The 15,632-nt window shown below is 35.3% G+C and overlaps 1 long non-coding RNA gene across 2 annotated transcripts in view; it reads left to right on the forward strand.

Moving 5' to 3' along the window:
* Nucleotides 1-1,006: 1,006 nt before the first annotated feature.
* The window catches only part of LOC135412066 (uncharacterized), a 33,669-nt gene continuing 19,043 nt past the window's right edge, over nucleotides 1,007-15,632 (forward strand). The window contains exons 1-2 of one of the 2 annotated variants that reach the window (XR_010429490.1): nucleotides 1,007-1,138; nucleotides 11,533-11,635. This is a non-coding gene — a long non-coding RNA (uncharacterized LOC135412066). The remainder of the gene's footprint in view (nucleotides 1,139-11,532; nucleotides 11,636-15,632) is intronic. The other variant, XR_010429488.1, reaches the window with a different exon arrangement.

Here is a 15,632-nt window from a genome sequence, read left to right on the forward strand (position 1 = left end):
TCACTTCCTGTTTTTCTTCATTCTCTCTATTTTAACAGATGCAGTTAAAAAAATCATATTTATAGTCATGTTTTCTAATTATTTTCATTTCTAAGAATTAGATACTTGGGAAAAATCATATTAGTACAAGTAACATCCTTCTGAAAACTGTGACAAAAACAAAAAGCTGTTTCAGTAAGGTACTGTTTCAGTACCTTACCTCTGCCCAAGAAGGTAGATAAGGGGATCTTTTACAAGACAGTTTAGTCACTCCATGCCATGTCAACTATTGGGAACACAAAAACAGTGAGGCTAGAAAGTAAAGCCTTAGGACTTTATCTCTTTTCTCCTTCTTAAGATCTACCACTTATTAACATTGTTTGATAATACAGACTAAGTTTTACCTAAAAAACCAAAAAGGCATCACAAATGTTTGCCTCAGTTACAGTAAGTCTGTTCTGTGCAAAACAAGAATACACTCCAAATCTTATTTATTTACCTATGACTGTTTAGTATCTTATCTGTAATTATAAAAGAACACAGTTTGATTACACTTTGGTTTAATCATATGTAAGTAAATTCTATAATGTTGATGCAGAATTTTGCAACTGAGCATTTCCCTTTCCTGTAGTACTGAGAGATTCAGAAGGCAAACCACGCACTCATTCTAACAAAGCAATATAATAGGGGTGGAGGGGAAAAGCAATTTGGAATCTATAGGAAGGTTACCATAAAATTTACATTTTCCATAAAATATAAGTAGCCACCATTTTGCTGTAATCCCAGAGCAGCAACGAAATGGTGGTACAGAAGAAAACTACCCTATCAGACACATTTCATCATTGCTTCTATCCATCACTATCTTCTTTCACTAGCGTGATTATCATTTACCTTTCTCCTCCTTAGAAGCAACATCCTAATTTTAGATTAAAAATTGATAGATGCAACATAGTAAATAGTTAAGATATAATTATCAAACTAACACTACATACTGTACAAGCCCTCTTCTCTCCCCCCCCCCCGCCACACTTCAAACTGCAAAAAAGTACTGCATAGTGTTTCTATCACAGAGTGATGAACACATCTCTTGGAACTGCTACTGTATGAAAGCTGTATCCTAGAGGTAGAACATATGTTATGGAATATGGCTGCTGCATTGGTCAGTATGTGTTTTAATTACTATATGATGAGATATACATAAGTAACACTCAGAAGACAGAAATGACTTAAACTAATTGTTTTTATTGTAACGTGCGATATTGCATTTTGCGAAGAATTTTATACTGAAGTGAATAGGCATATTGACATACTCAGCTTAGAAATGTATATTAAAGCATCAATTTTGCTATGCAATGCCATTTTCTTGTTTGTTTTGTTATTGCAGGCTTTTCAGAAGGTGTGGAAAGGAGTGTCTACTTGTACATAAAGAGAGAAACAGTATTTGTAGATTAGTACAGGTCTATTCTGTGATATCATGCTGTATATATTAAAAGAATTCATGAAGTTTATTCTGTAACCTCTGCAGAAGTACTATGTGCTATGAGCTTTATTAACTAAGTCTTAAATTTATAATAAACCAGAAAAGTATATTCTGTAATATATTTTCTAAAACTGTGCTTGTTGTTTATCACTTAAAATATGTAACGAAGTTAAGATGAAAGACATTTTCAAATACAGGATGTCATAGGAAAATGTTCTTGTTCTTCAGACACAGGTTGAATATTTTAGATTCCAATATCATGTTTTAACTAATAAATCACAAAACACAAAATGTGGGTCATTTAAGTGATAATGGATACTGAATTTAATTTTTTTTAGGAAAACCTTTCGAAAAATCCCTAATGATGTGAAATTTGTTTGTACAAATCTGCAATTATGTACAAGTAAAACAAATGTCCTCTTCCTTCTTAAGTACTTCCATTCTTTCCCAATTCAAAGCAAAGAGTATTTAGGTAACACTGCCACCTATTGCTTAAAGGTCATAGTTACTAAAATCTGCTGTAGGTTTTTGTCACTCGTCGTTGCTTGTTTTGACTATTATGCTTTCATTATTTCTAATAAGCGAGTGAGACTTTTATTTTCTTTCATATAACAAATAATAAGTATCTGCCTTCAGTACTATGGCTACTGTTTATCAGGAATTAATGAAAAACTTAAGAAACTTTCAATATTGCTGAAATTAAGTTTCTAGAAAATGCTAAAAAAAAATAATTTCAAACACAAAATCCACCCAGAAAATTAACAAAAGGAAGATTCTTCAGGCTATAACATGACAAATATTACAAAATTCAATTTATTGGTTAAATAAAATTATTTTATATAATACAAAGTAACATAATTCTTGCTAACATTTTTCAAGTGGATAGGCAAGTATTCAAACTGTAAACATGCATCTGCAGGTCTTTTAGGGACATGTCTTTAAAAGCATGAAAATAAGTAATTTTAAGATCAGACCTAATTCTTTCTAGTAAATAGTTCTGTTTTCAGGACAACCATCAAAAGATCACTAATTCCACATCTGATCAAGAATCATGCCATAAGAATAACCTTTGTCAGCTTGGGGAAAAAAGTGAGAGAAAGAAAATTACTTCTACTTTTTAAAGATAAAAATTGAGAAAAATATACTTAATTATACTAAGTAAGGAAAGTAATATGAATCAATCAGGAAGATAACGTAACACCTGTTATATAAACTATACCTACTGTCTAGATTAATTTACAGTAATATAGAAAGATTATTTAGTTTGGAAGACAATTTATTGTTGAAAGGCTCTTTTCTATCCTCAGTGTATTATTCAGTCTGCATGTGTAAAATAAGTTGATTTTACTACTTCACTACTGGGAAGTAACTGTATATTGTATAAAATCCCTTATATTCTCTTCTATTATTATAAGAAAAACTACAAATCCATTTTTCTTGTGCCCAAAAATGTTCAGAGTCACTATGCACAATGCGTGACATTTGGCCTGTATTAAAATCTCACTATGAGTCCAGTTGTACTTCTAACATTTGTGAAATTGTAAGGTAGATGCTCTTCTCTTAAGAAGAGCAAAAATAGAAAATATTTCAAAAAATAAAAGTGAGTTGATTTGGGGGTTTTTGTTGGTTGTTTTGTTGGGTTTTTTTTCTGCTTGTTTTTGTTGTTTGGTTGATTGGGTTTTTTTAACTAAATGAAGTAGTAGAGAGAGTTTCAGGGAGGTTTTATACTAACAGATGGAATCTATATGAAGGTTAAATTTCTCATGGACTCAATTTTTTTTTCTATAATAATAACTACATCCTTTCTAAAACAAAAATCAGAAACAACATAGAAACAAAACTTGGTTTTGCAGTTAGGGACTTCCAATCTTTTCCCCACTCATACAATTTTACCCTAAGACATTTTTAACCATTTACCTCCTACTAGAAGGTTACCTCTCAAAACAGTCAGCTATCACAGCCAAGCAGTATCCAGAGGTAATGTCAGAAAGGGAATAACTGAATACAAATAGACATCTGTACACCTATTTTTTTATCTTTTCTGGTTTATTTCTTATTTCTACACTCTCAGCTCCAACAGCAACAAAAGATTTTTGTACTGGGGTAAAACTGAAAAAAAATGTACTTTGTTTTCTCTTTTATTACTCCTTTAAAGAAAACAAATATTCAACACCTAGAAATTTCTATATTAAAGGAAAAAGTTGGAAAATTTTCAGATCTCATTAAATGTTTATGTACTCAAAACAATTTGGCACCAGAGTATTCAACCTTAAATTCACTCAGTACAGTAGAATGAATTATTAATTATCTAATTGGTAAACATTGATTTGTAATGTAATTACTTGTTTAATGCACCATTTTATGTAAATATCAGACCTAAAAGTCTGGTGCTTTTAATAAATTTTCCTTGATGAAATATACCACTTGTATATATTCACATACAAAAATATGTCCTCATTATCTCCTTCAACTAACTTTCTATTAGAAACTGCAATGTTTCCTGAACAAATGCTTTGTGACATCAAAAGTTTGCAGGTGTATTTTTCCCCACCTCTTTTACTACCTAAATTCTGATACAGCTGGACATAAAGGTTATATCGGCAAAAATTATATTAACTTAAAAGAATATTCAAAATGCTTAAAAATAACAACAGAAAAAAGAAAGAATATATTAAATTAAGTGTAGGAAGACTAGAAAAGGTAGGGCATACAATGCAATATCTAAAATCCAAAAGATACAGAAGGCACTCACGAATAACTTGTTAATTTTATCTCCAACATAAATTTCACACTTGCAGTAAACCAGTACTTTTCATAGCTAGGCTAAAAATCAGTATAATTTTGCCTGTCCTATATAGGGAGATAAACAGGCAGGCACATGTATACTGAAATGATCGTGAAAATGCTAGTATGCCTTGCCTCATAACATCTGTGTGCTAAAATACTTATTTCAAACAAATGTGCAACTTAATGCAAGAAATAAATACAACATGGGTGAAAAAAAGTATCTTCCTTAGCTATCTGCAATATTAAGCTACACACCTCATGTCAGAATATACATTAAAACTGTAGAGATGGTTATACTTCAACAGCTAACATCATCATTACTTTTATACCTTGACTTTACTAGATCATTGCTTTAAATGAGCATCACAGAACCAATGGAGCTTTAGTCTCTATGTTACATTTTCTTTATAATCATTTTCAATTTATTTTTTTCTTGCATGTCATCATTTTAATGTAAATCTTTCTTTTTCTTTTCAATAAAATGAAATGATTAAGTAATCCTGCTTTTTGCATGATTAAAGATGACGGATAAGCTTGGGTGGATAAAAATCAAGGCTCCTAGCAGAATCTGTGCACCTCGCATGTCAGAATCCTTCCAGCTTGTTCAGTGCTAATGACAGAAAAAATTAGCATGTGTGTGAGTTGCCTAAAAAGAATAACAAGCTACCTTTAAGGACCTAACCATATCTCTACACTAAATTTTAAACAGTCGTTTTCCATAATTTTCTGTAATAAACCCTGATGAATTGTTTTGAAATAGATTAAGAGAAAAATCTTTGTTTAGAGCAATAATAAATGTTCATTAAATCTATCAGTGACTACTATTGGGCTGTTTAATCCCCACCTTTTAATCACCAGATATAACACATTTAGAAAATAAAATGCAAGGGATACAATATATGACGATACAATATGCTGAATATAGTACGAACCTGACAAAAAACAATGACATATTTTTATTAGCCAGTCAGATATGACTTACTTTTAATGAACAGGAAAAAACTCCTAACTACTGATTTTTGCCAGTGTCTCTTTTCTTTCAAGAGCCCCATGCAATATGTGTTCAGGCTTTTCTGACTGAGACAAGAAAACTAGAAAGGGGATATTACAATACAGCACATACATACTGCCATCGCCTCTAGACATATGACCCAAAATGATGGTAAGAAGTCTTTCTCTGACCTCCTGCTAACCAGCCTCTTGTGATTAATTCAGCATGTCCTTGAAAGTATCTGCTAGAGATCCTTGTTTGTTTTTTTTTTTTTTAATTTAAGAGTTTCTGAAGCCCACCTAGAGTTTTACCGATGCATCTTATCTACTTATTTATTGATTTATTTATTTTTATCAGAGCAAAAGCATTAATCTATGAACAGAGGTCTGTAGTAACAGAAAAACACCACCTGCCTAAGCATTCACCAAATAGGACCATAAATACCACAACATTTCCTGACCTAAGTTTCATAGACATCTGTATCATGGTAACACTGCATTTCCTTTCTTTGACAGATGAAATTACTATTCTTTGATCCCCCCCCCCCCTTTTTTCTGATTATGTTCTGGATGGCAAAATTTGGGCCACAAAATGCTAATTTCTAACCTAACACCATGACAGCAATCACAGCCATCACAAGGATGGAATAAAGAGAGCAATCTAACATCCAGGGATATGAATTTCTGATCAGTGGCTGGCAGACTGCCGTGAAAGCTTACAGTAATCCCATTGGACAGCTAGGGTTGATGAAGCCTGGGAACAGGCAGCCACAATGTAGGTAGTTCACAATTGCAAGCATTTGTCCATAATTTAAAGCTATATGAGAAGTGGAGAGTATTCATCTGAACAACAAGCTGTAATTTAACTAGAGTAACATTTACACAGTTTTTAACCCATTAAGTCCACCTCTTCTTACACTGACATTCTCTCTGTTTAATGCCCATTATAAACAAAAATCTTGCACATTAAATGAGCATGTATTTTTAGCATTTGCAAAGCTCAGAATAATATATTGCAATTAATTCCTATTGTATATTTGGCAGAAAATAAAATATTTGTTCTTAAATCCAAAGTCCAGACCGTGTAAAACCTTATTGAAGTGAGTGGTTCCCCTGAAGTCAAGGGGGCCAGTCCCACCACCCCAGCTTGCACTGAGTAAAATCTAATTTATAGACTGATCACGCGATTAAGGTTCTTTTCAAAGTGATAATTCCTCAATCATCCAGTGACATTCCCACCAGAAGAAAATTAGCCCTCGCTGAAGTACGGAGGCTCTGCAAATGGTGGATACTAATGCATGCTTTGAGCTCTGCCAGACGAAAGGGTTTCTCTATCAGGCTTTAAAACTGTAGCCTGAATTGTAAAATGTTGTCTCGTGCTCTAAAGCCTCTAAATACATCTTTCCGCACAACCAAAGTGTGTTTCTCCTCCCTTTCCCAAATTCAGGCATCATTAATTGTCATTTCTATATTTTGTCACAAAGCCTCTGCAGTGTGTGTAGCATTGTTGCCAGGATTTACAAGGCCCAGACACGATGTCGGAGCAGCACTCGGTAAAGACGTGTCTACACAGACGTGGTAGCACAGTGACAATTAATGACACATGAAAGTGGGCAGGTGAAACTGCTACCACCATACACAGAATGCAGCGCAAGCACAAGCAAAGATTATCAGAAAAATTATAGAAATATGCTACAGCCACACTTGTAAACATTTTCTGATTTCCTTCAGAAGCTGCACAGCAAAAAGAGAAAGAGATTCACAGCCACAATGCCCCCAGCAGACAGAGAAAGAGGGAAGCGGGACCATCCTGTGGGCACTGAGAGTTCCACCAGTGACGGAAATGGGGCAAGTTTCCAGAAACATTTCACACTTGTATGTTACTACTAATATGGACAGAAATAGTAAAAGCCTAAACATGCTAAAAAAATGCCAAGTGTAACTGAAAACATTAACACACAAAGAGCACAAGCCCAGGATCCGTCAATGAAGTTCAAAGATAAACTTGTTTCCATTATGTTTGTTTGTAAAAGAGAGAGGCTGCTTCAAGGGTAGTGTGATATGAGGATGGGTCAGTTCCATGTGCCTTGCAGCACTCTGAAAAAGAGGAAAACATCATTACGGTGATGTGGATGTTGTGGAGTGACTGCTGTGCTTTTAGACACAGAACTCACTTTTTTCAGAGTTTCATCTGTTTTGGAGATTCTACTGATTTGTGAGCTGATTCTAAAAGGGAAAAGGGGAGGAGAAGTGGGGAAATAACTACTGTAACCACCTGCAAATATTTATCGCCAAAATACAATAACTGCAGAGTGAGAAGGGTTTTGTTCTTTTCTTTGTTCTTTCTTTTGTTCTTCCCTCAGTCCTTTTTCCTACTCTCCCCCTCCTTCCTCCTTTCCTACGAGTTGCCTCTCCATAGCCCCTTTGTTGTGTTTTCCTTCCAAATTAATTTTTCACTCCCATTTGTAAATATTGAATCTCCCTCCATCTGTTGTGGGTTTTTTTGCAATCTTTAAATCTATTCCCACATGTATTATTCTAATATTTTCTTTTTTTTTTAAGCTCTCCTCAGTGTTCTTGAGACCTTTTTTTTCCACCACTCTTTCATGATCATCTCCATTTCATGTGTCTGAGATACAGTTTCACCGCTTTTCTTTCAGCACAACTCAACCAAATATATTTACAGCAGCTGCCTGATCTGAAGTTGGGCCCTCTTAGCTTGCTAACAGGAGAACTAACTGCAATGCAGGTATATTAGTCATGATAGTACGCGGTGGGAGGAAGCAGGAGATGGATGCTAGTAGCAGCTCATACCTGACAGCAGAGGGTTCGCTTCACACCTTATGCTTTGTAAGAGAAGGGAGAGACTAACACTCTTAATGGGTGCTGTTTGGGTATACATTGGGCTGTGAAAGTAGCTGGGGTTCCTTATTGACCCCCTCAAGCTACATTGAGAATAATAATACAGCAGTTTACGTTAGAAACATGCACATCTACTTGCACAAAAGCCCCAATACATCTGCAATTTACCTTTATCTGGTTCTGAACAATTTCACAACTTAGAGATGCTTACCAGAAGCCCCTTTGCCGGAACACCTACACACTGGACTCTTAAGAGGGCATCTAGACTCTGTCTCTGTTCAGCTATTTTATCATCCTTATACTGAACAGATCTCTGGGGACTAAGGAGAGGAAGTCTTGACATATAACAGCAGATTGTATTTATAACTATTTTTCTATATTCTTCATTACTTCTAAGAATTGCTTTTGCATGTGATTGTCCAACAGGCTTAACTGTGCACTTTCAGGAATGTGCCTCAGAAAGCATGAGCCATCAAAAGGAAATGTATGAAAGTGTGCTGGATAAATACATGAGTCAGAACAACAGCACCTGTTTCAAGTAGTCTAGCAATGACTGTGTGTTGTCCCCTACAGAACATGATAGAAGATTTGAAAACTACCGTCAACAGATTTGCATGAAGTCTCACATTTGTTTCTTCCCCTCTAATGCACAGCATAGCAACAGAATTAAGCTTTGGAGAAGCAGTGTAGGCATGAGGGAAAGGGGTCACTATAGATCTTAAGTCCAAGACTGGACTAAGTGTGAACTCAAAGCGTGATTCAGGGGTTTCTTTTTCTTGTCCAAGCTGCCCAGCAATATCTGAAAAAGCATTTCCATTTCATGTCATCTGGATAATATTTTAGATCTCCCTAGATGCAGTTCACCTGCCTTGGAGTATGGCTTCGCAAGTTCCTTTCCAATCCCACTGTGACTGCAGAATATATCTATGCTGTTCAAGGAGAAAAAAAACAGACCTTTGTTGGAACAGCTTCCATTTCCACAGTGTAACTACAGCTAGATCTCAAAGTAGCTTGGCTATCATCAAATAGTATATGCAGTTTATCCCCAAAAATATCTGTATATACATACCTGATGACAGTGAATATTTAATGATTCCAAGAATTACAAATATGCACATACAGGCACACACATATATGCCTAAAATTCATTTTGTATGAATTCCTTTGTACATAAAGCTAAGAATCCCAAAGCTGCTTCCAAGAACCAGTATATCCCTGGTAGCAATCCAAAGGAGCATATGACTCAGACAGGTTTCTGTATGGACGTGAGAAAAAAAGGTAAAGGTAGGTAAAGGCTCAGACACTTCAACAGCAATATCCAGTAGTGATACTTATTTTCTTTGAAACTTTCTGTAAGTCTTAAAATCTTAGCTCTCTCACTGTTAAATGGGAAAGGTAATACTCCTTTTCCATTCCTTACAGTTAACTTGTCAGCCAAGATTCATTCACACTTGAGTAATGTGGTGATGGAATAAATATAAATGTTTAGATAAATACATACAGAAAAGACTGATAGACACACATGTAAAATGTCATCCCCCAAAACAATCTGCATGGCTAGCTTTAGGAGTTAAGGAGTGGGACAAGTGGGGTTGAATGGCTGTTTGAACCCAACCCAAATCACAGGGATTGCCATTGGCAACCACAGTCACATATGTCAGCTATTAACCTTCCAAATGACTACAAATCTGAAGAAAGTGTAACATTCGAAGTCCACGCTTGAATCAATTACACAAAGTCCTGACATGAAAAGCAAGTTTTGATGTGATACTTTTCCATTTTTCACCAGACTTTTTTCTATTGATTCCAACTCTAAAGCATTCTGTAAAAGTGCATACGCAGAATCAGAAATTAATAAAGCCACTTCAGAAACAATAGAGCAAGCATATTTTTGGGTTTTGCTGTATTATGGGTTCTCCTATCACTCCAATAAAGGCAAAGTTTCTACGTGTGAACAGACAGCTTCTTCTTCAAAACATAGGGAAGGTAAAAATCAAACTGTGGCTTGCTTCAGATTACAGAACCTTTCTTGTAGCCTGATGGCAGATCAATTAATTGGGAAAAGAGAAAAAAAAAGTTGAAAATCAATTTAATAGCTTTCCTTTTAATCAGGGTTTCAGATTATCATGCAATCTGCAGGCACATAATAGCATTCATTTTGTCTATTTTATTGGAGGAACCACTACCACAATCTTTTCTGTCTTTTACAACTTCCATTTTCAGTGCTGATATTGTAGGTGCTTCCAATTATTTTAAGCCTGACAAGATTTCTAGCAAACATTACTAAAAGGTAAAAATGCCGGAACTAAAGAATTGTAAACCCTCTCGATGCAATTCCCAGGCAGTTTCAGTGGATGCAGTTAAACTGAAATGAACAGTATACACTAAGTCATGCCCACAGTCACTTCCTACATATATTTCTAAGTCCAAAATGATCAGTTTCCTTAAATAAAAATTCTAGCCTCTTTCCCGTATAGAAAGTTTAATTCTTTCACGTTTCTTTGGTCTGCAATTCAAATGTCACAGCTGCAGATCTTTTTGTCAAAGGCATAATTCTCTAATAAACACAGAATAAACACAGAGTTGAATTATTACATTAAATGTATACAAGATACATGATGGCATTTGTCTTTATGATGTATGTATGCCTAATGTATACTAAACATAAAGAAAAAAATCTCTACACCTACAACATGAACCCATTTTTTTTCCCACACTGCTTTTAAACACTTCTTGTTGTGTAAGGTCTCTTGAAGAGCAATATACACAATATACATATATAATTTTTTAGAATTTCATTAAACCAACAGTTTCCTTTGCAATACTTGTAAGTCTTTTAAAATGATGTCTGACTTGTGAATTCACATAATCACTTAAATGTAAATTTAGCTGCTCAAAAGTGACACCTTCACCTGTTTGCAAAACCCTACAAACCACAAACGTCACTAGGAGAAAGAGAGACAGAGATCAGGAAGCAAGAGGTTTAAACACCTCTTAGGAACTGAACACTTCACAGCACAGCACAAAATTTGTTTTGCTGAAGCCCCTGCTACATGTGAAGCGTTAAATCCTTGTGCAGCATGTTTTATATTATAGTTCTTCAAACTATGGTCAACAAATCTAGACAGAAAATTCTGTTGTGAACTGCACTAATATGCAACATCCCACAATCTTACCACCTGTGTTCTCCTTCTGTGCCATTTCTCTAACATCTGGGAAAGTAACATAAGGCTGATAATATTAGTAGAATCAGTTGCATAATTATGCAGTTATCACCCACGTTAGGAAAACACATTTTGTTCCTATTCTAGGTCAAGTCATTATGAAAATTTGTACGCTTGACTAGCAGAATAATTTGTAGAATGTTGTTTGCCCTGACATTTTGCTATCATACTACCTCTAAAAGCCTGTTAAACTTCACAATTACTTTTCAGCTCCTGGGTGCCATCGGACAGGTCATGAGAAGCAGACAAGTGAGTGGTGAGTCTGTATTTCAACACTCGCAAAGAAAGCGTTCCCGAAGCTGTTGTCTCCTTGGTAGGTGTTCAAATGACCTTTCAGCAGTGGATTGGCACAAAGTAATGGTCAATAACAGCGCTTTGCTGTAGGGAAGCCTTCCACTCTGTCACCATGGTTTCCGGAGCTGAGAGACCCTTAAAAGTAATTTTCAGCAAATGGGACAAAATCAGGAATTGGATGTAAATATTCTTTGTCCAGTATGTTAAATCTGAGCAAGAGATTCCACAGCTCTACTTTAGAAGTGAAACCAGCATGGGTATCCTGGCTTGTACTTTAAGTTTAAATAAGCACCATAAAAATGCACGTGGTTTTACACTATTAAATGGTATCTGGAATGTTATTGTACATTATTATAAACAAAATACAGGAATGTCACAGTTGACTAAATTCCTATCAATTATGAAGTTAATTTTTACACACATTTAATACTTATCTCATTTTAGACTTTTCTATACTGAGAAATTTTCTTTTAAAGAAAAATGGTTTATACAGTTCACTTCCTGCCATAATCAAGGTCTTTCTAACCTGATATCTGAAGGTTATGCTTCAGTGAATAATTCAGTAGGTTAGTGAAACTGTGGCAGCAAAGAAAGTGCTAATCTTAGATGGAAGCTGTGAGGGATATTAAGAAACAATTGCAAAAAGTGACATATTTAATAGAGAAAGATTACTCTGTGCTACATCTATTTAATTTGAATTGAATAAATTTTGCCAGTATTTTATGAGATGCAGTCTGCAAATTATGTGAAACTTCATAGTGTCACTGAAGTCTAGAGGAAAGAATAAAGGATTTTTTCCCCCTCAACCATTTTATGAGTATTGTGATTTTTGAGGACTTCTCACTCTTTCAAAAGAAATTTCAAAGGAACTGAAGAATCATTCACTGCAGGACTTTATTAATTTGAATTAAGAAAGAAGAAAGGGTAGTAAAAGGTGATAGTACTGAAAGATAAATAACAAGAGGTAATAGAAGGATCTTGTGTAATGAGACTTCTTGAAATAACTGAATTCCTTCTGGACTGTGACTGAGTGAGGCTGGATATGTTCTCAATCTTTCAGGGAAAATTTAGTTGATCTAGCTGAGACAAGTCTGAAAGTATAAGTAAATGCAAGCGTGAAAAATGATCGGGGGCAGTTTTTTACCCTTATCCACTAAACAGATCCTTAATACAAACCCAGTCCTGACAAAAATAATTTAAGTCTATGTTCATATGATTCCTTGTATGAGTACATGGAATAGGAATATGATGCTACTACTAAAAATATTAAACTCATCCTATGTCATCGCAGAGGTAGAGATTATTAAAAAACCCTACTATTTTATGTCTTTTAAAAAAAAGTATATTTTTTCTTTTTTATTACTAATTTTGTTCAATATTTTAGCAGACTTCCTGCAAATTACACAATGTGTATCCTCTTGACATATTTTTTGAAAAAAATAAAATAATTTGCAACATCTGGTGAAAGATATCTAAAGTCTTAGTTGCATAGCAAACCTTTTCAGAAGAGTAGAATACATTTCTGTATATCAAGAAACAATTTGAGACAGCAAAAATATTCAAAGAGATGTAAAAAAGGTGAAGAGATCTTGCCCAAATTTTTGATCAGAAAACTGATTTCCAGGAATTTTGAACTTTTCCCCTGCACCACCATCGCCCCACCCCACCCCAGGTTATTCTGCTGCTCAGTGCAAATTGTCCGATAGCTATAGATTTATTGTGTGTGTGTTTTTATTTGAGGATGGCAACATTCTTTTATTTTTAATTACTTATGCTATTTTATTTTTAAGTAGATGATAGACACAGTTAAAATAACTCTTTGGGAAATACTTCAGGAAAATGCCAACTGCAGAAACTAACCATACATCTTGAAGTTACATTTTGCAAGCTGTTCATCCTGATTGTGAATTCTTTCATATTTTCTTTTTAACTAAATGGTCACAGTATTAAAAACTGAGAGGAGACAATAACTCCTTCCCCTACACCCCTCTTCTCTCTAAATGCAAGAATGGTAAAGCCATTAGAAGTCCACACTACAGGCAAAATTGGTCTCTCTGATCTGCATGGTGGATCCAATATTCCCAATGGGAATTCTGAGCGATGTGGATACAGAGACAAATTTTGCTAATATTATGAAACAGAATAATTTTGCTATGCATTAACTGGTACTCTTAACACTGTAATTTCTACTGTACCCAACCCATTCATAATCCCCTTTGTCTGCTCCAAACAGATAGAAAGGACAAAACCACAGATCTACTGTGTATTTCAGAGAAAAAAATAATCTCTAGTATGCATGATTAACCTTATACTGAACAATTCATATACAAGCAGGAATGGAAATAGGATATGGAGCATTTCGCCTCTGCTATAGGTTACCAGATCAAGTCTAGTTCGGGTCACTGGTAACCTAAAGATATTACAGCCTAATGGCCAGCTTGTGACCCACATGAAATGAGCTGGAATTACTTAAATTCATGGAAATGCATTTCTGTGTCACAAAACCCCCACAAAACCCACACAGGACAAGCAGCCTTCCTGGTAACATTAACAGCAAACAGTAACTGCTGAACTGTATCAGAGATCAGGCTATCTTTTCACTTCAAATGGTGGTCATATGAGAAAGCTGCAGCAAGAAAGCAGTTGAAGTGTAGGAAAGACAAAGAAAGAAGCAGAGAGGGGATGCTGTGTTTGTCTATGTATCGTCTGATATGTGTACAAAGAGAAGACTTCAGTCTCAAGGCCTGTCAGTTCAGCACCTTTCACAAGTACAAAATGTCATGTACTACATACTGATGAAATAAAAGACAAAAGTGTCAAAGGAACCATTACACTATATTCTAGCAATGATCAGAGGATCAACAGCTTCCCTTCTAGATTGACACTATGTTAAACTATGCCAGCATATTTGGCCTGAACCTCTTCTTGCCTGCTCCAGTTTTACACCGTGGGTGGAACTTAATTTATCACAATAACCTCACACTCTGTCAAGCGGAAGAGAAATTAAATAAATATGTATTTCCCTTCTAGGTTATCTTTTGGCTATTTTTCAATAGACAATATGGCTGCATGTATTCACACACATTAGGAAGCTTACTGTTTCTTCTGTTACAAAAAATAAAAGGTGTTATGTTTACTCACCATACGGATGCAGTGAGTCATCCCAGTAGTCAGAATAACATCTTGCACCAAGAGGGCTGCTTATAGCTGGAAAAGCAATGTGTGAAAATACCACTGTTTCGGCTTCACCTCATCCTGCATATTTGGCTGACAGTGTATTTCTTGCATCAAAATATCCTTCTGTACGTACAGATAATTTTGGAAGAGCTCTGCATCTCAGCTATCGTGAACTGTGCTGGCCTCAGTGATACCAGAACGTACTATCCTCTGGTCTATTCCACCCACTCCAGCTGATACATTTTGAAAATTCTCTGAGAGACCAAATACATGAAAGATGGTCCTAGCAGTGCTTGTGACCTGGAATGTCAGAAATGACTTGACAAGACTTTACCAACTGATATTCCAATTAAAGCTCCTGGTTTTATTACCAAACTTCGATAATTGGTATGAAAGAGAGAACATCATTTTTGGCCTTTACAACAATAATTGCTGCTGCAGTAGTGTCCGATTTTTGAATTAGATTACTACATCCAGTCAAAATTAGATTAAATGGCTCAAAAATGTTTAGATACTTGCTTTCCTCACAAATATTTTTACTAGCTTGCAAGCCTCCAAGAGCTTTGATTATTCAATGAATGTAGGCTAATTGCCTACAGGTCCCTCTGTATTGCACCACTTACATAAATACAGTTACTAGTCTTCAAAGACTAGCAGATTAGGTTTTACAGGACCTAAAGTGAAATAATATGTAGCTTACTCTTTACCAGATGCACCTTTTTCCTGGCAGGAGATTTCCCCAATACATTCCAGAAGCACAGCTATAATGATGGTCGACTGCTGGGTGGAACCTCCTGCTGCTGATCAGCACGTGTTCCTGGTGAAATGGTATCTTCCTA

The sequence above is a fragment of the Pseudopipra pipra genome, chromosome 1 (genome assembly GCF_036250125.1).
Source record: "Pseudopipra pipra isolate bDixPip1 chromosome 1, bDixPip1.hap1, whole genome shotgun sequence".
NCBI lineage: Eukaryota > Metazoa > Chordata > Aves > Passeriformes > Pipridae > Pseudopipra > Pseudopipra pipra.